This window comes from Ceratosolen solmsi, unplaced genomic scaffold, assembly GCF_000503995.2.
Source record: "Ceratosolen solmsi marchali unplaced genomic scaffold, CerSol_1.0 scaffold45, whole genome shotgun sequence".
In the NCBI taxonomy this organism is placed as follows: Eukaryota; Metazoa; Arthropoda; class Insecta; order Hymenoptera; family Agaonidae; genus Ceratosolen; species Ceratosolen solmsi.
The window spans coordinates 427,722-453,340 of NW_011948436.1; the positions used below are offsets into that span (position 1 = coordinate 427,722).

At 29.8% G+C, this 25,619-nt stretch overlaps 1 protein-coding gene across 1 annotated transcript in view; it reads right to left on the minus strand.

Annotated features, from left to right (window-relative positions):
* LOC105365009 (trans-acting T-cell-specific transcription factor GATA-3) overlaps positions 1 to 25,478 on the minus strand; it is a 154,784-nt gene extending 129,306 nt beyond the window's left edge. The window contains exon 1 of the mRNA XM_011503061.1: positions 25,457 to 25,478. The gene's annotated coding sequence lies outside the window, so the exon portion shown is untranslated. The remainder of the gene's footprint in view (positions 1 to 25,456) is intronic.
* Between the last annotated feature and the right edge of the window lie 141 nt (positions 25,479 to 25,619).

Below are 25,619 nucleotides of genomic sequence, written 5' to 3' on the forward strand. Positions count from 1 at the left end.
CTAGTCGAATGCACTTCGTTTTTAATGAAGCCTCCGAATTGTCATGCGCGTTAGTCATTAAGATACGCTTGATTAATAATCGAGTGGATACCTCGGTTAAACCACCCATCAAACGGTCTCTGCTGCAGGGCAATTTATTAGATCGTCATCGGAAAAAAAACTCCAGCCGCGTGCTGTCATTTTTCTATGATGCTTCCAGCCCGCTAAGAATGCACCCCGAGTTATCTTTTCCTTTTTAATTGATGTATGCCGAGCCTCAAGATAAGCTCCCTATTAATAATAACGGCCATTGCCGTGTTTTACATGCATTATTAAGTCAGTTGTCAAAAAGACTAGACGAAAGCATGAATCTACATATGACTTTCAATCCACATAATTGACAACCAAATAACTTATTGTGTGCAACACTTTAAGCAATTTTCGATCGTTATTAGAAAAAAGGCTTTTTCGAAATCTCTAACACTATCTCAATAATGTAATAATTTCATGAATAAGTTTAAATGGATCATTTAAAAATTTTAATTATTTATTATTATCTGTATTATTTTAGCAGATTTACTTTATAATATTAACGCGTAAAAGGCATTAATATAGGTAAGCATTTATTTACTATAAAATACATTGATATTTTAAAATTTAATAATCGCACCATCGTTAAAATAAAAATACATTATTATAAGTAAAAAAAATTAATAAATTACAATTAATATGATATTTTTATTTTACTTGATAGATATATTCTCTCGTTTTCTTTAAGTCGGAGATACTTTATTTATTATCTATGAATTGCGTAACTTTCATTAATTGTACAATATATTGTACAATATATCTAAGATATCAGTCTTTCTAAAATATTTTATCTATTACAAGTCTTAAACTATTTGATAATACTAAGATAATACAAAAATTTCTCAATAAATCTTTTCAGAACGCGAAGAATAATTATTATATAAATTAAATTAGATACATTTGAGAAGCTTCGTAGGCAATTGTCTTGAGAGTATTTCATAATTGTTGAAGAATGCAAAAGATGACACTTTTAAGTTGGATTATTTAAGAACAAAACAGTAGTTTTTATTTCATTTTGATAGAATTTAGTGAGTATGCATTGAAAATGAGAAATTGCATCGAATGAGAAAGAGAGAGAGAGAGAGAGAGAGAGAGAGAGAGAGAGAGAGAGGGAGAGAGAGAGACCGAGGTAAAACTCGAAAAGTATATTTCATCTCTGTAATATATAAGACAAATTGTTGTTGTTGTTGTTGTTGTTGTTGTTGGTCGAGCGAACTGTACAGATTGTGTTTCTGAAGAATCATAACTTTATCAGCATAACAAACAAATATGCATTGGCAGAGTTTACTTTTTCACACTTGGAACGACATAACTAACCCAAAACTATAATGAATAATTCTATTGTTGCTCGTACTTTAAATGCATCATTGAACCGTCCCTTTCTAAAGAAAAAAAAGGATATACATAAACAGATCGAGAGATTAAACATATAAGACAGAAAAAGAGAGAGAATAGAAACAAAAGGAAACGAGTGAGAAAAGGTTTGACTACGTCGAAGGCGGGACAAGATGAGGAAAACGTTCGCGAGAGCTCAAGTGAGACATATATGAAATAAAAATAACCATAGAGAGATACATAGAGAGGCACATAACAGATTCAAAAATCGCTCTTTATTCCACAAATGGTATTTGTGCAAACTCCTCGGACTTTGAACTATCGCCGACATATTTGGCGGCCAATATACCGAGCATCGGAACCATCGAAACCATCGAAACCGTTTTCTGGTGGATTCTTTAAATCCTAAGACGCACGGTGCTACACATGAATAAACAGTAGTCTGACAAGTTGTCCATCAAATTACTGCATCACCAATATGACATTGAAAGCTTGGAGCGGTAAAATATTTTTTCATAATTTAATACGACGTAGCTGGGCGTTTAAAAGGTAATAACCGATGAAAATCCATTGAGCAGCTCACGAAAGACTAGAAGAAAATAAGAGAGTAATTTATTGGAACTAATTCCCGTGCGTTTCTTACTAAAGTCATTGGCACTTCAACAACGACCATATGAATAAAAATTTAATAGTTTCAAAAAAAAAGAAGAAAGTCAAAGTAAAACGGTTGGTCCAATAGATAAGTAAAATTGCGAGAAATAAAGTGATCAGCGAATATCAGCCGAAGCTCCAAATGCTTAATCGGAAAATAAAGTCGTCGCCCATAAGCGGCCCACTCGAATGCTCTGAAAGACTGTCAAAAATCACTTAAGGCCGCTCGAGGATGACGCGGCAGATAGAGAAGTGATACAGGACCCGTGAGGACTACCGCTACGTGTGGCCGAGGAGCCGTATTGGACATTGACGCGCTTCACAATGACCCCAAGACTAATCGGGCCCGATGCAAGCAAAAAACACCTCCGCCCCAGCAGTCGCACGTACATATGTCGGAAAGATCCTATTGTCCTCTGATTGACATCGCGTGCTTCCTTCGCTCGAGAATCTATTTCTTACCTTTTTTCTTTTTATGCGGCTCTCTCGCGTCGGAGCGCCTAAAAAGATTGAGAGAACGAGGAGGAGGAACGGGGACGAAAGGGAGGGAAACGGGATGGAGGGGATGGGATAGACAGGGCAGTGACACGCGAAATTCCGGAAGGATTAAATGCTGTTTGTGTCCGAGCAAGAGAAGCTTCACATAGAGACCCGCTGTGTATGTTCAAACGATTTGACACCTGAGATACGGACCGATTGGTTTATATATGTATGACTTTCATCTAGATTAGTTCGAAAATATGTACGGGCTCACTGCGGTATGCATACATCTATAGCAAAGAATAGAGATAAAAATGGTCCGTTAAAAAATTGACCCATTCCCCCGGGCCCTTCTAATGCAAATTACTAACATTGTTTTCATCCGCATACTCTATATAACTAACGACTTATCCATATTTCTCGTTCTTATGTTATTTGTATAAATTAATATTAATGCATATCTGGTAGAATATTTGATAAATATTGATGGAATAAAGCTCAAGTCTACAATGGTATATATCGATTATTTGTACATTCATTGTCGTTACTACTTTTAAATCACATACAGCCACTCGATTGTAACAATTTCTTTTAATTTAATTATTTTAATATTTATAGGGTAGTAAATTTTTCTAACTCTATAATTAAATTTTAATAACTTGTCATTATGTCCATATTATAAAAAAAAATAAATAAATAAATAAAAAAAATTACACGCACATTATAAAAAGAAAAAATGTTTCCCACATATCTTAGATTCGGCATACTTTTAGCCTTTGTATGTATCGATAATATCTTTTGTAATAATATCGATGGTACTTTTTATTCTAAATATATAGAATAGAAAATGAAAAATTTTATGAAAAAGTCCAACAGACATTCATATAGGTATATAAAATTTTATATAATATTAATTATAATGGAATGTATTTATGAAGTATTTATGTAATTAATATTGGTAGTATATCCAATCATTAAAATTATTCAGTTGAATTCAGAAAACATTAATTATGCCTGTCAGTATTATCGGATAATGAATATAATTTATTTTGAATGTAATGTCCAAGTATTTGCAAATAAAATATTTTCCATTTTTAATCGTGGCGCTGCAATATGTAATTAAATATATTCAATTATTTAAAAGCATCAATTTTAATATATTTTAATATCCTTTCAATCGTGTCATTTAATACGTGTACCTTTTCGGACAATAAAATAACAATTAAATGTTATATGCGTATTTAGGCATTGGTATATAATATAGGTATGCATATAATTAATTAATATTACATATAAAATATTTATATTTAAAATGCAAAATTGCTATTAATTTTTCGATGAATAGATGAATTAGTAGTTGAGTGTATTACAGCCCACATATTATAGACCTCGTTCAATAATTATTATAATACGTTGATAAATAATATAAAATTATGATAATATAATTTGAGATTAGGACAACGAGGCTGTGAATATGGATCATGAGAACTATGAGAATTTAAAATATTAGGCCGTAAACTTGTCAGGTTATTATAGTTAGAAATGTATACATGCATAAAAACAATGTGTAAAACAAAAAAATTTTTTTTTATTAAATCGAAATAAATTTACAACTACACGGAAATTAATTCAACGGAGATTTCACTGACAAAACAATATTATTGAGTATCGTGGTATTTATTTAGTACAAAATCCATTATATACGTGTATTAGTATTCATCTATATTTGAATGTGTACATTTAGAAAAGTGCATCTATTTTGAGCCAAGATTCATCATCGAATAAAATTAATGATTATCGGATGATAGGTCGTATAAGATCCAAGATATATTCCATCTATACGTCTTTTTCTTCAAACGATCCATATATCCCTCGGGATGATTTTTGGGGATAGAGCGTTAAGAATCGTCTATTTAATCTGGCAAGTTCACGATGGGTGGGGCTGTTTTGACTATTTCTAGGGATACACCGAAGGGCAAGAAATTCCAAGGATTCCCCTTATAGAGGGACAGGTTGGAATGAAAAATTGAAATCAGAACATAGGCCTCGAGGTTATTGGGCTATCATTTTCTTATTTCGTCCTTTCTTAAATCTTTGTTTATATGGATAGAGACCAAGATGAGAGGGGATTGATCAATCATAAAATTACCAACTTAAAGCAAATGATAGCATAAGATAGATCAATTAAGCGTCTTCATCCTTATTATACTCCATAACTACAGGGATTTTAAAATTCCAGAAGTCATAATGAAAAATGATCCTTTTATAATAATCATCTATTCGTGCAAACAGAATGAATAAATGAGTAATATTGGCGTCTGTAAGGTGGAAGTATTGGTGATACAGTATAGGATAAAACATAAGGTACGAATAAAATCATTCTGTTGCTTAGTTCTCCAAAATAAAGCGTACGATTGACTTCTCAAGCAGGACAAATAGGTAAACGAGCCGGGAAAGGAAAATCCTCAAAAGAACAAAGAAAGGCGCGGAACGATGGTGAAAGTGTAAATGCCAGGCGAAGTAAATTGGAATTTAGCAGCCGGCGCGAGTTCTCATATATACTTGTAGTTAAGTGGCTGGGAGGGAACCTCGGAATGAATCGCGCTCAGGAAGCATGACAGCGTCGGTCGAATAATGTTTTGTCGGATGAATTCGGCACGGCCAATATAATGGCTATTTAACCGGCGACAGGGTGACGGGGCGACGGCGTCTTCCTATTGCCCAGGCGACCAATAAAATTATTCAAGGTACGGCATTACGCTGGGGCCAGACGACGGCGCGACTGCGCTTATTCCATTTGAGCAGCAATCGCGCCGAAACGTGAATTATTGAGAGGAGATATCGAGGAGGCGTGTGAACGCTCCTATCTTCTCACCATTAAAGTGGCTTTATGGTGATACGCGGCGGGCGTTGCTCGTACGTGAGCCACGCTACTGGCACTGAGTCAAGTGCCGGATCCCGCCATGGGACATCATGAGGCTTGCTTTATGCTTTTCTCAATGCTATCGAAGATCGGTAGACTTACTGTAATATTATGCTAAATGCATTATTATTATTATTCCCACCCCCTCCACTCCCCACCCCTATCCCAGCTCATTCTCTCTCTCTGTCTCTCTCTCTCTCATTCTCTCTCTCTCATTCTCTCTCTCATTCTCTCTCTCTCATTCTCTCTCTCATTCTCTCTCTCTCTCTCTCTCTCCAACTAACTATCTCTCTAACTCTCTTCTTCGCATATACTTCATCTCACTCTTTCAGTTCCTTTCTTAGTCCTCGCATGAAACTCCGTACTATTATCCACACTACCGGACTCCCCTTCCCAATGCGCTAAAGCGCACTTTATTATCGACACAATACACTTGTAAGCAGCTCAGTTATAGTCGCAAACTAAATCTCTTCGACTCCTTGGACAAACTCATCTACATCTTCGATGTGAGTATTATCACTGTTTACTTCTGAATCACTCCGTATGTCTATAAGATGAAAACAAAAATTGAATGGCGATAGTACAATCGTTCAATTAAGCCTACAAAATAATTGCAAAATATACGTACTCATTTCTCTCGGTTACGAACATCGACTTATGTCTAAGTTACCAACTCGTTCATTATTAATAGTAGGTATGCAATCATTTGCTATTTAAGGGATTCTAATTGAGAGATTAACGTGTTCAGGTAATAAAAGTAATAGGAATTCAATTTCCAGCATTCAAGCGAGTAATAATTACTTAATGATCTGCTTCAAATTTCACCATATTGGAAAGTACCGATATGTAAGCATCTTTACTTTTAACATTGTAAAATGAACAATCAATATTCATAAAATTTTTATTAATATCTCTTTTCTTTTATAGAGAATATATTAGTAAATAAATATTACCATTTATAAAAATAGTATTACAGAATTATTTTTTTTATTATAGTAATAATGTTAAAATTAATAATTTGTTACAAGCATTAAGTATAAATTTAAATATAATTTAATTCGTAGGTTCAACGTCTTAATAACTATGTATCTCATCTTTACGTTAATATTTTCATTTCATTTAAGCCATATTATTTAGATGTTTTTTCGCCAATAAATTTTCAATTACAGTAAACGTAAAAGAAAATTGTATTTATTTTATTAATGTAGTGACTTTACTTATGCGTCATTTTTAAAAATTTCCAATCGTTTAATTATAAATTTTGTCGGTATCGTTGATGATTAAAATATATCCCGATAAGATAAACATGTTTGATTTTTGTATTTTCTGGCATATATAATTCAGTCATAACAATTGAATACTTCAAATAAAATAATGTAAAGTAACAAAAAGTTGAAATATCAAGATATCACTATATCAGAACAATGTGTGGCGGGATTTTATTTTAGAAATAATTTTCAACTGATTGATTTTTATCATTATCATTATAAGTGTCATTATCAATATCATTATCATTATTATTATAATGCTTATCGTTATAATTATCATTTTGGTTATTATTATTATTATTCTCACCGTTGTTGTCATTCTTATTGCCATTGTTACTGTTGTTGTTTTTACGTTCGTTTATAAAATTTAGAAAGGCGCATGATATACTCTCCAATAAAGAATAGTATTGAAAGAGAAAACTTAATAAAACTGCGAGAGATTTATCGCAACATCAGAAATGTATAACTTTTACGAACAAGTTTCAGACAATAAAAATGTACGTGTTTATTATTTATAGTCACCAAGAGAACGTAAGGTAATTGCATTAAACAAACGCACGGCGTTTATCATATAAATAATCAAGAATTTCAAATAGACGGAGACAAGCAGAAGTATTATTTAAGTATAATTTATGATTGTGCATTAAGATTAGCATAAAAAAAAGGTGACATCGTTATCCACATTAAAGAACTTTTATGTGAAATGAAATAAGTACGGTGGCATTTGAACTATAAAAACTCTGCTGGACCCAACAAAATCTAGCCAATATGAGAAGTTAATCAATTGAAAAATTAATGGATTGAAGTCGCATCTTCCCATTGTAATTTGAAGGGAAAGGAAAGGGATGAGACTCCAAGATTTGGCTACAAGTCGGACGAAGTCAAGTGCACGAAAAAGGCTGACACCCTGAGCACTCGCATTTCCATCATAATAACATCGAATGGCAAAATCCGCAATTTAGACGATGCGAAAGACTTTATTCCGGGTCGGCGGAAAAATCCGTCTGAGAGCCATGGGTGGGCCAACCTGCTTCAGGAACCCCACTGTTCTACACCTTTCCCTATCTACCTCCTCTGTTTCACTCATCCTCGGCTCATACTACAAATTCATTTTTTTGCAAGCAGTTGCTGAGGCTTCTCGAGGAGCTTATTGATTTATTTCACGGTTACGTGGAAATCTTCGGGTTAGCCACACGTCTACAGGGAAATTGTATTGTACATTCGTTTTTTCACGCGCCTGGGAGAATTTTTCGAGTTCGTTTTTACAAGTCATTTGAACGATGACGGTCGAAGTTTGAATTGATGCTTTCAAGAGAAAAGAATCCAGAATCGACGCTTTATCAAAACTTTTTATTTTTTCTTCTCCCCATCCAAACGCCCATTAATTTTCGATCTGCATTTTGGAAACGATATTTCAGACATGTCACTAGGCTATGCAAACATTTTTTTATTGTATTTGTTCGCGGGAAAGCGATCAATCTATTAACATTTTATTACAATTATAAAATTATTATTATATTCTTACATTCATAATTTACGTTAAATAAATGAAATTACTACTGAATTGTTAAAGACTATTTATTGTTAAATTTAACATGTTCTCGGATTTATTTTTTTCTTAATGTAATATTAGATTGGTTTGTTACAAATCCTTAATAATGTAGCTACAGTATAAAAATTATTAAATAAATGTATGTATCAATTAAGTTAAAAACTGGAATTTAAAATAAAATTTTATATTTAATGAATATAATTTCTTATATTATATCCCACATATTAAATATAAACATTATTAATTATCATTACAGATAATTCATCTGACTGTATAGAATTGGGTAATTTATACTCTAACGTAACAAGTGATATAATATTTCGAATAATAAATTTTTTATTAAAAATTTATTTCAGCCCTTTTTCATAACGAATTTACAAATCTTCATTATTTGAAAAATTTAATATTTTTTAATTTCACTCGAATAAATCATTCCTAAATATATTAATACAATAATTTTATAATTATGATTTAATAAATTTCTTTATTATAAAGCTAACACTTTTTATATTTTTTTAATAATTGCATAAAAGTATGTGTGCGTCTTAAATTATGATATAAAGTAAACGAATAAATCAAATGTTTATCAGATACTTATCAAATACATATTTATCAAATATTTATTGATATATATATATATATATATATATATATATATATATTTATCAAATATTATATTATCATATAATATATATCAAATAATTATAATCAAATATCAAATATATTAAATTTGAATTTATTAAAAATATAATAATACAATTCTAATCTGCTTTAAGATCAATGTTTTAATTTTAATATTATAAGGACTCGTGCATTTGTTATTACTTAAGTTATTGCTGATATTATTTAAAGTAGTAATATAAGCAATAATAATTTACATATCATATAAAAATTTAAACTTTTATTGAAATATAGCAAACTTATTGGAATGTTGAATATATGACTTTTTTATAACAAAAAGTATGGAAATTTTATTAGATGGAAATATTTTTATTTATATTGTAGCATCATAAATGATGAATTTCGTCTAAAATGAATAACAATTGAAATAAACGGTCAGGAATTAGGTAATCAGTTAACTTCAACTTGTACATGATTACGCTAATCCACTAATATAATTCTGATGGGAAGTTGGAATGAATGAAAAATGGGACGATATAAGAAAATATGCATACATATATATATATATATATATATATATATATATATATATATATATATATATATGAAAGAAAAAGAAAGAAAAAATGAAGCCATTGGAAGTAAATAAGAAATCGAAAAAAAATAAACAATGTGAGCAAGACAAGTTAGAGGAGTGTTTATAAAAGAGGGAAGACGTAGAAAACCCGCACGAGTGCCCGACATATATTGGAGTCAAAGCAACCGAGAACCAGAATATCGGGCAATTAAGTGCCACTAATCCCTTGATCTGGGTATTTGATTCGCGAACGACTTTTTTCCCCTCCCCTTGATTTGGAGCCCCATACAGGAATAATTTGATCTGTCGGTTGCGTGGGCGAGCGTCAGAATCGGCCGTCTAAAACGAGGGTATTACTGCACCCTCGGTCGAGTGTTTGAGCGTTTCAACCCCCGTAACAGCCGAGCCCCGAAGCCGAAGGCATCAGCCACTTATCTGGCACGCGCATCGGATTGCGTTCCCTTATCGCGAAACTGCACTACTTTTATACTAGACGAGGTACAGCGTATACGGTACGATCCTCGACCCTAAAGCCAAACGAGTGAGTAAACGAATTCCCTTTGGGATGCCCAAATAGTATCCGGAGTGTAGGAAGGGAAAGGAGGAAGACATGAAAAACAGAGAGAAATGAAAAATGTAAAGCCTTACGTCGAGGAGCGAAGGAAGAGAACAAGCTCGATCGGTTATCTGATTTTCTCTTTCTGCTTTCTTTACATTTTGTTTTGTTCCACAAAGAATTTATACCTTCTTTTGTTCGCAAAAATACTGACCTTATAATTTTTTCCTCCCTTTTTACAAGCTTCGATTTGTCGAAGCATTAAATTAAATACCTTGCGTGAACAATCTTGCCTTAGGAGATTACATTGCTTATACACATTGCGTTTTAAATAATTTAAGAATAAGCAGAAACTGTAAAAGGAAAACATTTGAAATAATATTTAAAATTTTGAAAATATGTCATTTAACAATGAAAAAACAACCAACTAACATAAAATTGACTAAATATCATCTTTAACTATATAATAAGGGACGCAATTTTATAAGAAAATAATAATCACGATCATTTCTATCGACACTCATTAAATTTATTAGCCTGAATTTCTTAGCATAAATTTAATAGCATAAATCTATTTAATAACTTATCTAATGCATTATTCCACATAAAAAAATTATACTATGTTCATCTTTTCATAAATTTATTTATAGTCTCTTTAGTATTGTTTAAAATATTTTCTTTACTTTATCAAAGTATGGAATCAAGTGCGATTATTTTTATTATTCTTTTTATTTATATTAGAATCAATAATTTTTTCCTTAATCTCTGTACATAGCATGAAAATTAATAATTGCTATCTAAGTAATTCAGTAAAAAATTTCATAATACTAATTTCTTATAATATTAATATTAAATTTATTATTTATATAAAAGATACTTTATAAAAAAGGATAATTATGAAATGTTTAGAGAAGAATTATCTAAAACTGTAAAATCTATATTATATGGTAACCTTTATTTTTCCAACCAATCAGTTTTATTAATCTACATAAATTGCTACATATTATAATGTTTTATTCAAGTGCACTTTATAGCATTACGAGATAATATAATACTCATATTTGGTGAAAATATTTAATTTAACAGTATCTAAACTTTAAAGAATTTATGATTATTACAAAAACAAATTAACCTTAGTAAAAATATAATATATTTTATGATATATTATATCTTTATAATTAATGGTCTATTATTTATGTAAAACTTATTTTTAAGTATAATTTATTTAATACGGACGTAAGATTCGATTTTAATTTATAATTCCAGCTATATGTTCTGTTGCTTAAATATCCACTATTAATGTATAATGCTTAGTATCGTTGGAATACAAATACATGCGACTAATTAATGATTTTGAAATTAATAACAATTTACCTTTATCATGTTATCCAATTATAAAGTCGACAGACAACTTTACATAGTACGATAAATGTGTAAGTAATAATGCGTTTTATTTTTTCTCTATATATATAGAACTCTATATAAATAATTACCTAATTTTTACTCACGGCTACATAAATATCTTTATTAGAATTATTCAGCCAGATGGGCAAGGTTCGTCGTAAATAATTTCAACCGTCCTTATTGTAAGAAAATCGAGCCTACTTTAAAACAAAAACTATCATAATCTTTAACAAAACAAAAAGTTTACAAAATTGAGCAAAATACTTTAAATTATAAATTAATTTAAATGTATCAATATTTTAGGATACTAATAAAAAGACATTAGTTCACTGATGATTTATTTAATTTTTTTTTTCTTAATTAGCGACAGTTTTACAATATTTTTATTTAAGTTTGACAATATTTAAAAACTTTACGTTACTTACAGCATGAACTTAAATTGAAAAAGTAATGTGAGTGATGACTTCATACGTTATTGCAGAGTACTCATTAGTCCAATGTATAAAATTTATTACATACAGTAATAAATTTCATTCGCTCCATTCGTCAAGTGTCAGAAGCACACAGACTTATAATAACAAACTTGCTTGAAAATTAAACACAAGTTTAAAACTGATGTTGAGCGATATATTACTTATGAGATTTTATAAAAATCATCGCGGCCAATAATGCCAACACGTATGTTTCTACATATTTGTGTTTACGTATATTCATATGCAGGTGGAAGAAAGAGGGCGGATCGAGAGTTGTGGGCAGGGGACAAAGGTGAGAGGTAGATGCTCGTGCGTACATAAGGACTATGCATAAGGAGTACACAACAAAGAGATGGTAAATATGCTTTTGAAGGCATCCTTTTACGCGTCACTATTGAACGCTTTTATTTTATCATTCGGAGGATAAAATATATTTATAACGAGCAAAGGTATATTAGTCATGACTCGCGTGTACGCTCATCAAAGTCGGCTAGACAGTGGCTGATTCAGCGGCACAACAGGTTTGGCAACTTTTTATTGCACATAACTGACACAATTAATCGCCTGCTTTTCGAAGACGCAACTTATCGCTCGTAATGCGCCACGAGACTACCGCGTTTCTCTTCTTCGCGCTCGACTCATTAATTACATAATAATTCCTTTGGCAAACGCCACTACCAGCTTACCTTCTTCCTTACCTACATCTCAGCTTGAATTCTAAATTAAGCGCGTGGTCGGGACAATTAGATTGAAAGCATTCTAATGGACAAGAGCGGAAAAATTCTGAGCAAAAACGATCCTACTCGGCATCGATTGTCTCATCATTTTTCAATATTTACACTTTCTGCCATTTTGTTTTTTTGTTTTTTTTTTTGGTTTTGTTTTTGTTTTAGCTCAACGACAACTTCAAACTTACTTACGATAATTCCAATAAACTTTTACTACGCTTTAATTACTTTATTTACCTGCCGTGCATTTTTAATCGACATTGACGCACCATTGCCCCTTCTTATGTATTCGCCTATGATGATGATTACGAAATTATAATATCACGAATCTTATCACAACGCTTCTTCAAAATTTATTATAAATGTAATATCAGGATTATCGGACATTATTAGGACGCTGAGGATTAATATCTTGAAATGTGCATTCATAATCCATTTTATATCTTCTTCATTTTTTTACAAATTCATGCTAGATTCTGTAATTGTTTCAAAATATGTTTAAGTCAAATCAACTTCTCGCGATTAATTTTATGAATTTTACATTAAAAATATGGTAAGAAATAATACAATAATATTTGATTAAGTAACAAAATTATGTAATTACTAACCTAAATTATGAAAGAATGGACAAATTTGTATTATAAATGTATAAAAGTTTTATATTTTAAGTGCAAATAAATTGAACATCTCTTAATATTTTAACAATTTATATACTATTTTCTGACCGTAGTTAATAAGTATTGATTTTTTTTCATATTGACTTACACATTCGAACAAACTATATGTATTAAAATATTCTAACTTTTATTAGAATTACTTTTTAAACGAATCTAATACATTTATCAAAATACATCATATTGCGCTTGAATAAATTCTCAACAAATATAAAATTAAAAATAGTAAATCATCGAGTTAACAAATTATCAAGATAAAATTAGTACTTCTACTATTTTAAATCATCGTTCAAATTTTCTTTTCTACGACAGTTACTGCGATTGTTTTTAATTTATATTATTGCTCAAGGGATGATAAAAATTTATAATGAAATATAATTAGCAGATAAATACAATATATTTTATATAAATTTAATATTATTTTACCATAAATATTGTTTTATAGTCACGTACAATGTACTTACCTCGTCATATTCTTCGTTAATTAATGTTCATGTTAATATTGAGCTGCGCGAAGGAATTATTATTTAATTATTTTTAAATTACATTGAGTACGAATTAAAATAAATCAACTTTAAACAATATGCTATCTATGACTTATTGCTTTAATGTCCCGATGAGAAAATAATAAAATTCAAAGTAAATAATAATTGTAATATAATTGGAGCATCGTTTGAAATTGTTAACAGTACGTTTGCAAGTATCTCCTTATCAAAGCGTGCAGCATATTTCGTAAATATAGAATAGCAAAGAATCGGCCAAAGTACAAACGCACATATATACCCAAAGCCTGAAAACGGAGACGTAAAATTTATTCTTCAAGAGCTAGCGCATTCAATAACACTCCAACAGCATCGATTAAATTAGAATAAAAATAAACAAAAAACAAAAAAACAAAAGGGGGGAAAAAGGGCTGGCCGAGTATAATGGAATGTAGTTCCGTATTCTTTAGAAGAATTGTAGAGAAAGAAAAAAACTTTAGCGAATCACATGTTTTAAAATTCAAGATAACGATTTCTTAATTGACGGAGCGTGGCGAGACCAGTTGATTTATCACCTCATGCTCGAGCAAAAGAAAGAGAAATAAAAACAGAAAAGAAAGGTCTAAAAAACGAAGTAAAGGCGCAAGTTAGGGCGCCGTTATTCTTACACATAAAACCATCCTTTATACGCGTGGAATGGAACATTTACGCGAAGCGTATTGTAAGCACAAATACATATGAGTACGCGTATTATGTAGCTAAGAGAAGAGGAGCAGGAGTATCTGAGTCCATGTGTCAACGTCTTATTCTTATTCTTCCGTGCGTCTCCCTCCTCTTCCCACCACCGACGATCCCACCGTTCTCCTCCCTCTACCTCTCGCACACTCTCGCTCCCCTCTCCCTCCTACTTCTGTGAGAAGCTGGCTGGTGTCCATGGGAAACGTATACGGCAAGAAAAAAAAAAGAAATGAGGGAGTCCATTATAATGCGCTTCTGTCGGGACTGCATTAAACCGTGTTGATAAATAGTTCATAGATACATTGGGGATCTCTTTCCCCTGTCGCACTTTCAAGTATTTTCTTTTTTCATTTACGGGTCCTCTTTTTTTTCAACCAAAGTCACTCATATAGAGCAACTTATATACAGTGTACTAGGAAGTGAAATCTGACAAAAGATGCTACTGCGCGGCCATCGGATACAAAACAATTTTATTGCCCTCGGTCGGCCTCCGTCCCTCTTTTTGGATTATTCACTCAAGACAGATTTATCATTTTTAAAGCTTTTTAATACCTCGTAAGAAAATAAAAATGGAAAATTCAATATTATTGCATTTGTTTGATAACACCAAGCTATTCTTCTTTTTGTACGCTCGTGCGGCACTATAGGCATAAATGACAACACCAAGCGGTCACTATTGATCTATTTTGATCTTCGTTTCAAAAGTCAACTTCTTTGACAAATTTAAATACGATAACAATCAAGATCATGAATTAGAGGATTTTTGCATAATTTCCTAAGGCAGGATGAGATAGTAAAAGCACAAATACATGTAAGCCCTAATGCAAGTAAATTCATACATTTTTCATAGTTATATTGATAAATGCTTCATAAATAAATACATCTTGGTTTCTTATAAAAATATCCACATCTGGTAATTTAAAATGATCCTTGTTTATATTTGCTGTATTCGTTATTGCAAAATCTTGAAAGTCATTTGTTAATGGAATTGAAATTTACTAAAATTTATTCTTATAATGTTTTATAATGTTTCTTCAAACAATACTTAAGCATTAAATATATATATTTAAGTGACTTTATAATTACAGTTATTATGATGATTATTCATTGCAGTACAATTGCCGACAGTATGTGCTCAATCAATCTTGTATAGTTAAAAATAACATTTTACTTGAAATAGCGATTATACAAGAATTTGGCCATTAGGATTAATGTAAATAATTATTCAATACTATTATTATTTCATGGAAAAACTCAGTCCTGGAAGAACATTGTAAAAAACAATAGGAGCATTTCCAAGATATACGTGGTCCGGAGTGAAATATATGGCGTAACACAATCCAAGTCCTCCTCTACCTCGAAGAGACGAAGATCAATGAAACGGAGCCAAGGCGTGGCGGTGCTCGCTACCGTTTTTCGAGGCACTTGTGCGCGCGCACATCTTTCGCATCTTTCTCTCTACTGCCCTGCGCCCTCCTCCCTGCCCGCCCCCGCCGACGAACGCTTTCATAGACACACATACGCGTGTTTGCCTATGCGCGTGCACACAAAAAACTCATAATGCGGTCCTTCTCGACAAATCTACGGGCTTGCACGTTTTACCCTTCCTAATTCAAAATCTGTAGCTTCAGACTGCTTTAAACATTTTTTTTACCGAGCAAAAGTAAAACATAACCTTTAGTTTGAAAGAATTACTTGTAGCATATTCACATTGCATTGTATGCTAATGCGACGCTTTAAAATGCATCTTCAAAACTGCTGTATATTTATATTATTGTTATTGTGTCGTTAATGCTGTTATTGTTGTTGTTAACGTTGTTGTTAGCAATGTTCTCTGAATTATGCTCACAGTTTGAGCAAAGTAATACTATAAATTTGTGTACAATCTGATTTTATATTTATAGGTAAGCCTAATACCGATGGTATCCCTAAACTAATCGTTCATACAACGATTGGGATTTCGATAACACTGACACTCTTCACTTGAATAATGTTATTATCTTCATTATAATCAACTATTTAATAACTAAAGATTTTAAAACCAACGAGATTTAATTGTCTCTACATTCTTGAACGCTGTTTTAAATTTCAAAAAACCATGAAAGACGACGTGATCTATACTTGCTTATTTCGAAAATTAATATTGATATTTACACGAATGTTTGTATACTCGTAGGAGAAAATATCATTTTCACATATTTGGTCAGAAAAAAAAATTTCAAAATGAATTTATAGAGAAAGAGTAATTTATAGTATAAAAAAGTTTGAGTTACCTTGGCTTTTGTAAAGTATAAATAGTGCATGTTCATGTGTGTTTGTACGTGTATGTGTGTGCGTGTGTGTGCGTGTGTATGTGTTTGTACAAAAGGAAATTGAATTTCATCGCATTGTTTTCATCTAAAGTTTGAGCTCGTAAAATACGTGTGGCTTATCTTTCAGCGTGTTCAAACTTTACATGCAAACGAAGCTATGAAATTCAATTTCCTTTTGTACACACATTCTTTATCCGCTAAGAAGGCGACTGTAGCAATTACCTTTTTCATTGTAATAATTATTTTTTGCGTGTACTAAGTGCACCAGATGGCAGAGTACGGCTTCGAGCGTCGAAAGTTAATTCGATGAATAGTTAATTCGTAGGTGAAAGCTCGAAGGCGATGTTCTGTTCCTTATCGAAGGACAATCGGTAGCGAAGCGGATGAAGCTGACGTAAAAGCCAGCGGTCTAGCACTCACGCGTCGGTTCGCGTTATCACCAGGAGCGGCGATCGTTGGGGCAACTCGACGGGACGCTCGCAGTGGGTTCCGGGCTCCGAGGCATAATTGATTGGACCGAGCCGCGCCATAATGCCGGACGATTTGTCCGAGCAGCACAATCGGACTCATTGCCGCGAACGGATGCGCTGCATCTGTAATGCAGTTAGTGCGTGCGCGAGGGTGTCTTGTTACGCGATAGATATTAATCCCAGCCATTAAAAAGTTGAGCCAGCTGAAAAATCGCGGAGTCCGTGAACGCTACCTGTCTTGCCGACCGCCCCCTCTCTGACCTCACCACCTCATTCAAGTGCCCCTTTATCAGCTCCGTAGATAAAGGGATACTCTGCTCGCGGCTTCCGGCTGCTGTGGATTTTATTTGACTCGCTCCATTCGTTAGGAGCTATGCGAAGCCTTAGGGCCATGCTACATGGTCGCAAAAGATGCTTTTCTCGGAACACTCCATGCGATTCAGCACGAGATTACTATATGTTGCGAGATCCCGCTAGATGTCATAATGCACCTTAGCGTAATAATCATAATAATCCACCTATCCTCCATCATCCAACTCTTCATCTTTCAATGTAGATACCCCGAGAATATATGTTTAGAACTTCAAATTCGCTAATATCGTTGAATCCTCATATCTCCTTATATTCACATAGTTATGCTTACTATAATACTTTATTTCTGTGTAGCCTTATTATTCTCTCTCTCTCTCTCTCTCTCTCTCTCCATATATATATATATATATATATATATATATATATACTTATCTATCCATCTACCTATCTCTATATCCATCTATCTAAATATGTATATATATATATATATATATATATATATATATTCTCCGTAGTTGTCTATAAGATCTATAAATCACAAATCCTATAGATGCAATAAAGGTAATAAAATAAGCAACAAAAAAATAATGTGTCTCGAAAATAGGTGTCATCTAGAATAAGATTGCTCATTTCAGACGGTGATTAAACCTTCAGTTACTAGAACCATTAAAAAAGACGATTATACTATTCAATGGCCAGTAGTTGATGAAGCTAATAGATTTTCTAAATAATATTGAATTGACTATAATAAACTTTCATTTCTAATTAATAAAAAATTTTTAATAAAATGTTCCATAATAATCTTTTATATAAATAGAAATTTATAAAAATTATTTTCCAAAACTAGAAATCAAATTACATCTAAACAAACACACGATTCGATTTAATGTCCGATTGTTTCAAGGTTGTTTCAACGCGTACATGCAATGGTGGAATATCAGTTATAAATGCAAACTAACTAGAATTGACATTTCCGCGATAGTTCACCATACTGTAGTCAACCTAACAGAGTTATCATTTCATCTGCTTATCTTAGCGATATATCGAAGACATATATAATCTAAATCCCTTTATATAATTCTAGAAAAGAGTCTTAAGAAAATCCGTAATGTGCAAATTCTATGGAGTAGTATAATGTAGTAATTTTTTATTATAATCTTAATTCAGGTATGATTAAGAAATACTGTTTTTAATAAATAGCATAGAAGCATAAGCTTATAATATATATTCATAGATAAAAGTGTATTAATGGTGATAAAATAGATTAATTTTTGTTAATAAACTGGTCGTCAACAAAATTATCAATGTAAGAAAATAGTATTTAACATAATAGAATAAAATTAATGTATAATTTTCAAATAAAAAAAAATCGATTATAGATAACATATTAACTCTGTGTTATATGTTTTCTTTCTAAATACTCAAATGATATCAATCAGAACGTTAAGTAATTTTTTAGACTCTTAAACATCTAATTCTAATATAGTTTAATGCTTTAATTATTATGGTGAATGTGATGTATTTATAATTGTAAATTTAAATTTTCAAAGAACATTCCTTTCTTTTATTATCGCAAGTATCTTTCAACACAGCAGACACAAAATTTACAATATTCTAGATTTTAATATCATATCAATTAGCGTAATATTTTTCATATGTGCAGTATATTTTAATAGATTAATCAAAGTAATAAAATTCAATAATAAGTCAAATTATCGAATGTCAATATAATGATTTTTATATCTCCAAGATAAATGGTATCACTCTAATATATTTCATAATCTCGAGTTTGAATATCTTATTTCGATAACAATAAAAATTTAAAGCGTTTATAAATATTTATACTTGAGATAATAATTAGTTTATGTCACATTGAAATCGAAGCTTCAAGTTTTTTATTTTCATATGTGGAGATATTAGCTTTGCAGATAGATTAATTTAATCAATCAAGTTTATTGAAGCATATGCGTTTTATTTGCGCCTTTAATTCGATAAATTCAATTATTTTCAAATTTTTATATTAAAAGGTGTGCTCTTTTAAAATTAATAAGACGAGTATTACTTACAATTTCTTATTTCTGTTCTTATTCAATTATTTTTATGCTGATAAATTTATCCAATAAACTTTGTTATTGATATAGAATACTATGTTCAATACTAAAATGGCTCGTTGTGTTTTTCACAACTAGTCATAAGAACAGTATGACGTGCACTCAATCACATAAGAGAATGAGAACTCTCATTCATATGGTTCAACTGACAATTTATCGTAAACAGAGCAAAAGAACACGTAAATTATGAAATTTTTATATTTGTTTGGAATTCGATATTACAGAATTCCAAGTTCACAAATATGGTTAGTACTCTATTGTTTATCATTTAATAGTTCTTTTTCTCAGCAGCTCGTAAGCTTTCTAGGTATCATCCTTGATATAACAACAATATATCCGACCTTATCAAAAGAAGCTAAGCTGATTGAGACGATATTGAGCTTTATATATATATATATATATATATATATGAGAGAGAGAGAGAGAGAGAGAGAGAGAGAGAGAGTGTGTGTGTGTGTGTGTGTGTGTGTGTGTGTTTATCCTTTATAAGTCATATTTATAAAGGAAATTTAAAACAATAAAATAATTAAATATATTAAGAATATAAATATTGAAACAGACATCTTCGTTCATAGCATACTTTAAAAGGTTTAATAATTTTATTAATACTCTTTTATTAGGTTTTTAATATTCTGGATTTTATATTTTTAAATATACTATAAATCAAATCCGGAAAAACACGGTCATAAAAAATTATTATACTCCAAGATAATTTGAAAATATAAATTAGTGATGCATATTTTTATACTAATCCAATTATTGCTCTGATAATAATAATTGAAATAATTCTTTACGTATTTAATATCAAATCTGTCTCAACTACTGTGTATAATAAATTTATTATATCCTGATTGAATTATGTCATTACGTTGGAAAAAATTTGAAAAACTTTGCCTTTTCATTAATAATTAAAATATTATTTAATTAAAGAAAATCATTAATGGAGCGATTAATATATTTATAGGAATAAAAATTTGTTTCTTTATAAATTACTAATATTTACATGTTAGGTTTAAAAATGGACTAAAGAATTTCAATAAGCACTGTCGCAACAAGATAATATCTGCAAATTCCCCCGTGGAGTTTCAACAAAATGGATCAGTTAGCACATCAGTAAAAACAATGTATGCCCAAACTAAAAAAATTAATTCCTTTAAAACTTCCGAAAGGAAAAAAATAGCGATGATCGGAGTGGAATTTAAATGCTAGCATCATATGAAATGATACTATCAAAGATGACGTCTTGACCGCTTGTATAATGTGACCATCAGTCATAAGCCGACGAGGTAGTTTTTTTCAGTCGGACCTCCAGAAAGCAGCAGCAATGAAAACATAGAGACAGACGAGAATCTTCTAATTGAAATGTTCGCTTTCATTTATTATTTCCGCGAGGTGCGTAACATCCACCATTGTGTGGTATAAAATATATATTTATATAGCTGTTTGACTCTCGATGCTCCTTTCTAACTTGGATGAAAAATCTCAAAGATAGATGTTCCAAGCGCTAACGATCATTCGAAGTTCAATGAACCGTTTTATTTATGTAAATAGCGATTAACTTTCAAAAACGTATGTCAATATGTTTGATTATGATAAAAAAAAATCTTATCGCACATTTTTTCATTCTACTTTCATAATAATGTTTGGCCTACTAATCATAATCATAAAATCACATGTATTTTGAATCTTCAATTTTTATATATATAAATCTTCGAATCATTGTTTATTGAAAGAAATTAAAAAAGAAATTTACAAAAATTTTATTTTTAATAAAGATCTTTCAGATATATTATTTACACTTTAAACAATTTCACGTAGTTTTTGCATTTATTTACAAAAAAAAATGAAATTTCACATTGTTAAACTGGATTATTATTATCGAAATTTAATAATACAATTTATCCGTGATTTATGATGCCTATCATTGTTATAAATTACTATTCTTTTGATAAATTTACAATCACAAAATTATGATTTGATAAATGATTTTCGATAATTTTATTCATAAAAATAAATTAATAAATAAATAAATAAAAGAATGAATAAACTTAATAACAAAATCCTTATTTTCGAATAGATTTTAAGATTTGAATACAAAAAAAATTGACCATTTAAAATACATACGATTAAATATTATTAAACTGTTTATAATTACATGCATTTTAAACATACAAATTAAGCAATATTATTTTTGCAATTGAGAAAAATTATAAAGCTGAAAATATAAATTAATGCGTAATTGATTACATGAAAAGGATATCTCTAACTTTTTTTTTAACATTCTTGCCAATTATTCAAAATAAATTATTAAGTTACTTATGAAATTATATATGGAAATTGTTAGTTTAAATTAGAGATTTGCAATTTCACTGCAGAATACTACTTTATGAAATTTCAAACAATTGCAATCAAAGAATTACATGTAATAAATATGTATATTTATAGAGATCTATAAAATCTTCTATTATATAAGAAAATACATTTGCCTAATTATTTATAAAATGACAAAGTAAATGACTACTGTTAACTCCCTAACTTTTCTTGCATTCCTTCCTGCTTCAAAATAAAATATAAATCTATAAGAATTTTTTATACAGGATGGTATTCAGTTCCTATAAGAAAAACACTTAAATACAATTTTTTATTTTCATTGTAAATTTTAAAGCAATTAATTTGTACTAGAATCATAAAGTAAAGTAAAATAAAAATTTCTTTAGGGTTGTCTGACTGAAGCGTAAACGAACGTGCTAATCATTAAAGTAGGGCAAACGTGAATTACACATGCATTTTTAATCTTTTCGTTGCGATACAATTTTGTATTCCATTTATTTTTATTATGTGTTTGTTAAATCACTGACGTAATTTATCGGGAATTCTTATAAAATCGTATGATCATTATTAAAACACTGCAGATTTACATAATATGTGATATGCATAACATATAGATTATAATTTGCAATGAAAATGTTTATTGTATAAGGAATACTGAAGAAAATATAAGATATTTGAATAAAAAAATATGGTGTCTATCAAAATCTATAATAAAAATCAGGTCATCTATATCTTAGTTATCTGTCAGATATAAAAAGATATTTGTTACCCTGACTTTGAAATAACACTCAACAGATATTTCATCATTTTATGACTATTATGAATGATAATTCTACCTACTAATATGTTAATATGTTCTTAATTTCATGTAGATGTATACGATTGAATAATAAACATTGAAATGTTCTCGAAAGCCAATTAAAACAAGGAAAGAAAATTTTTACAAGATATTCTATCAAATACTAATCAATGTTAAATAAAATAGTGTTTGCATACAAAAATACTTTATTTAAATTTTAATACTTATCTTCTTAAAAATAGAAAATAAGATAATATTATTTCTAAAAGGGTAATTTTATTAAAATAAAATATTTAAAATATTAGTAATTCCATCATAATAGTAAAAATCTCAAACCTAATACTAGAACTTTTTTAATAACTTTTGCACAGTACCACGTGTAAAGCTTGATCTAACTGAAAAATAAACTTGATTAAATTTTAGAAAATCTCATTCGTTTCTATTAAAATATTAACTTTAGATTAAAAACAATCAGCAATTTGAGGTGCCTATATTTATTGCATATGTAGAAAGTTATAAATAGTTTTTATCTGATCTAAGTTGAAGACGGCAGTCGTTAAATTGCATTAAATCATCTAAACAATAAACTAATTTTTAAACCGAATAAACATATAGCTGTAGGTATAATATTTTATTACATATAGTTCAAATTTTATGATTTCATAAAATAAATTAAATAATAATATACAATGAATTTATTATATATACATATATGAGTAATAATAGGAATAAGTCACTATATAAAATCTAATTTTATAACATTATTTAAATTATTTAAATTATTCAAATAAACGTTTGTATTTGCAAAAGAATTTTTTTCCAAATAAATGAAGTGGCCTTAATAAAACATGATGATAATAACCACTTCTCTCTAGTATATAATTTTGTGAGTGTTTGTTTATTTGTTGTTTGTTTGTTGTTGTTCGTGTTTACTATAATTAAATACAGGTGCAAAACTTTTATCGATTTTATTTTATTGGACGTGTAAAGGCAATGGTGCTTATCAGGCAAAGTCAATAAAAACTAAATCCCATTTAGATGACTGTAACATACGTAAAGCGACCATATTTATATTAAGCATTGATGTAACTAACACTAGAAGACGGAAATGAAAGGAAATGAAAATATCTAATTACTCTATAAAATCACTGAAGAATACACGGGAATATGTACATACATGTACAGATAAAAACAAACATAGAATACACTTATTCTTCCTTTTAGGAATGTAAAGCTCGGAAACAAGTTGATCTTTCATTGCAGTACTTCAGCTTTAGCAGATTTAAAATGGTCGATGAAATTTCAAGTACATTTTAAAAGGCAGTTGACTTTAAATTTAGAAAACCTTCTTCCTCACTCTATGTAATCAAAGCAAATCCAAACAAAATCGATCCGTCCACCAACTAGCTTGAGTTTTATCATAGTTTTTTTTTGTGTTTTTAATGTAATTGTAAACCTATTTTGTCACATAAAATCGATAAGTATAATATTTATAAATCCCATGCATGCATAAGAAGGTAAAATATTATTTAATATCGATTTTAAATAAGTTTTAAAATTTTCAATACGTTTAATACTAAAACATTTACTAATATGAACTAATAATAGATACTACGCATATACACATTGATTTCTCTTAAGATCCATAATAAAGAAATTATTATGAAAGGTATAATATTTATTCACTGAAAAGTTGCAACATAATAGATAGTATTGATAATTTTCTTTGAAAATATAATGAGACAACTATTACAAATATTAAAATAAAACTCTGTTGAGCTACTTGTTTAAAAAATTTGTAAGATGCAAATTTATATTGATAATACTGATTTCTTTGTTACATAATTATTTGAATAGAATAGGTCGAATGCTGGTACGATAGGATGTAGAATTTTGATTTTTTTGTTTATGAAATATTAACTCTCTTATAAATATCGATAAATATTATTTTTAATTAAAAACAATTCAGTAAAAGAAAGTATTTACTTAAAAAAAAATCATTAAATATTTCATAGCAAAGTTTGCCGTAATACTAAACTTATAAGAAATAAATAATATTTTTATATATCTCAATGTTTTTAGTACTTCGGTAAAATAGAATTTTTTTTTTTACGTTTATGACATAATAAAATGGTCAAATGGGTATTTGATTGAATTATAATATACCAATTTTCTGGGAGAATCAATTTAAAGCTTATTTTATTAAATAAAATTAACAAGCATTTATGACATTAGATTTTTACAATGGATACTCTTGTTTTCCATTAATTCTTTTCATCGAATCAATAGAAAGTTCGCCAAATCTTAACCTTTACACTATCATTGATAACACATGTATTATAAAACATTATTCACAGGCTTTATTTGTAACTAAAGTCTTAATTTGTAATTCTATTAGTTAATCTTAATTTTTTTTTCTATTAGTACTCATAATTATTCAATTTTTTGGTTAAAAATGATTACATGTATTCTAATATGCAAAATTATATATATTAGACACAAGTAAATATAAAAATGAATGTTATTTTAGGTTTAAATATCATTTATTTAAAAATCATATGAAGTACGGTATGTGTAAGTATGTACTTACCCGTGACATTAAAAAGATGTAACTCGATGGGCGTAAGGTGTCAGGAGAATACATATAAAATTTATGTGCTCAACTTGGAAATATGAGAAGCTGTGAAACGCTCATCCAAGATAAGGATTTATCCACTCTAGTTAATGAAAAACTCAAGTCACAAGAAATGTAA